Genomic DNA, 2,981 nt, shown 5'->3' with positions numbered 1-2,981 from the left:
TGTGTAAGATGTACATTTTGACCAAGATTTCATAGCTCACGAGGTTATTGTGGTGTCCAGCAGGTGGCGTAATGAAGCTGTTTATAATTATACTCCTCTGTCTTGTATTAAAACTTTGAACACAAGTATATCTCTGCTGGGGGGAAAGGCTGGTAGTTGCATTAGTAACATACAGGATCGTTTTTTCTATGATCATACATTTAAAATTGCATAATTCTGGTAAAATATCACTTTCAACCTTACCAGAGACAAAATATGGGGAGAAGGCCACATGCTTACATGCCTCAGCTACACTAAATGACTCTTTATGATGAGCAGTCCTTAGTGGACACTTTTACAGGCCTAGTACATAGGTGCATTTTATGTTTGGTGTGTATTAGAAGTGAGACTTGCTGACAACGTAAACATCATTTGAAGCAGTTGTCTTCATTAGTTCCAGTGATTTCTCAATATTCCATCATTACTGAGATTGCTGGACCTGCTTAAACTAATAAAACTGTCTGGATCCTGTTGTGTGTGTTTCAAAGCACCACTGCTCAATGCTGATTTGTTGGAAGAAGGTCATAAAGTTTACATAGCTTAGTCATTTAATGGAGGTTTAATTTGCATTACGAATCCTTACAGTTAGACCAGATTCTCATTGCACAAACAAACTTCTCAGATTTTTTTTGTCCTCCAAAACTCTCAACAGCCCAAAAAGCAGTGTGTTCGCCAAATGCTGCTTCTCCCAGGGATTTGTTCCTATTGTACTACTTATTTCCTGACAGTATCAGTGTCATCATTTATGAAAACCACCCTAACATTGGGTTTCCATGTCCCAAGGTCCTCCGGCCTTTTCCAGTCTGGTCTATACAGTCTCATATAAGTGGGTGGATTTTGATAGTGTGGCTGTAGTCATCTAATAAAATCTGGCATTACAATTGAGTTAACGTGGGAGTCTCAATGAAAATAGCAGTGTGTGTGTGTGTGTGACTGAGGTCAGAGGAGTGGACCCACCCACCTTTTCCTCAAGAACAGTCACAGGAAAGGCGAGGGTGGAAGGCATATACTCATGTGTACATAGTACTTACACACACATGGCATTTATGCATTCATGCTCATATTACGGTAGGTCTGTTGATAAATAAAATTTATGAGCGGCAGAACTAATATCTAAAATTAATCGAAATCTTTCAACAGGTGAAATAAGCTAGAAAATGACATTTTGTCATTCTAATTGCTAAAGAAAGGTTGATGCTTAGCAAGGTTATGGGCAGCCCTTTTGAAAGCGGCAGGGTGGTGTATAAAAGAGGAAGCTTTAGGGTGTGTTCGTGATCAGAGCCAAAGCACTTCCTGGTTCAGTGTGCAGCACGACTAGCTTAGTCGGGGGTTGTTCACTTCCTCTCCACTCACTTGGTTGCTTCCTGTCTGACCAAGAATGCAATGTGTGGTCTGGAGTGTTTATACATAGCCTGGCCAGAATAGTGGCTCAGCTGATAGTTATGAATGGATACTCCAACTTACAGTCAATTATGGAACAGAGAACGTGTGTCTCTGTCAGTAAAAAATAGAAAAGAGAAAAAGTAGGTCTGTTGGCCCCTCACCTTTGTGAGAGATTGGCCCTGGTGGCTTAGGGAGGCAAATGCCATTGGTAATGTGGTCCAGACAAAAAAGAAAAATATGGATTCATAGAAAGTTTTCTTGTTAAAGAGAAATTGATAGAGGGAGAGTATTTGTGAGCACATTTGATCAATTCTGCCTACCACCATCCAACTACCACATGAGCTCCACTAAAATGTACTAATTTCACAAAAGTATTGGTAACAGGAATTTTATATTTTGCTTAAGGTGTAGTATGCTTTTTGTATGCCAGCCCTAGAAGGTTTGTTTGGGAGATCACTGTATAATAAATAACTACAACCAGAAACAACATTTTATTTCTGATATGCAAAATTTTATTTGAGTATTTGACTTACAATGTTACCCTAGTGACAAATAAATGTACTAAAATGTATTTGAAATACATATATTTTGTGCTAAGTATGCTACAAATACATTTACATATTTATGTGGTTCATAAAAATACCCTGCAATTGTACTTTTGGTATACTAAACTGGTATACTTAAAGTCTGCTAAACTGGAACAACTCATTTTGTACTTAATGTACTTTATTTGTGCAGATGCTGAAGTCCAACTAAAGATATACTGAAGTATATTTGATTGTGCTAAAGTGGAACTATTGCAAGTATACTTTAGGTACACATTAAATATCCTGCATTTAAAAACCGATGTTATTCAAAGATCATACAACCCTCATCAATAGTGACATTAAAACACATTGTAGGCTTAATAAGACGAAATGTGCATTTTGCACAGGTAATCCCAGTAAAGTGTAATTATAATTTTTATATCAGTAAGTCTCAAGCAATATGTCAGTAAATATGTTAATACATTTGAACTAAACAGTTCACTTATGTACACTGGAATGTTTTATGTGACATTTCAGGTTATTTTTTTTAGCTTAGTGTCATGCAGTGTTAAGTTTATTATTATTATTATTTATGTATTTATTTAACTTTAGTTATTTATTTTGCACTATTATTATTATTACTATTATTGTTGTTATTATAATTTATTATTATTATTATTATTATTAGTAGTAGTAGTTTTAGCACTTCAGCTTATTTAAGTTAGTTATTGCCAAGGCACCCCTTCTGATTGTCATTTACGTTTTTAAGTTCAAGTGCTTCATCTAATATTCATATTTAAGTTTAGTTCAGCTTTATTTCAATCAACGAAAACAATTTCTAATAGTTTTAGGTTTACTCAGTATGAACACTGGTGTCATGTGTGTTACCCTGATGGTGTTTGGTGTTTGTATCATTGTCTCTGTCAGTAGTTTATAATACAAATACATAAAAATATGATAGAAGTGTAAAAGTTTTTTTTTTTTTTTTTTTTAAAATCCAGGTTAGGTATTTGAAAAAACCCCTAACCAAGA

Source organism: Sinocyclocheilus anshuiensis, unplaced genomic scaffold, assembly GCF_001515605.1.
Source record: "Sinocyclocheilus anshuiensis isolate Anshui unplaced genomic scaffold, SAMN03320099.WGS_v1.1 scaffold1778, whole genome shotgun sequence".
In the NCBI taxonomy this organism is placed as follows: Eukaryota; Metazoa; Chordata; class Actinopteri; order Cypriniformes; family Cyprinidae; genus Sinocyclocheilus; species Sinocyclocheilus anshuiensis.
Note: the sequence above shows the minus strand (reverse complement) of the source record.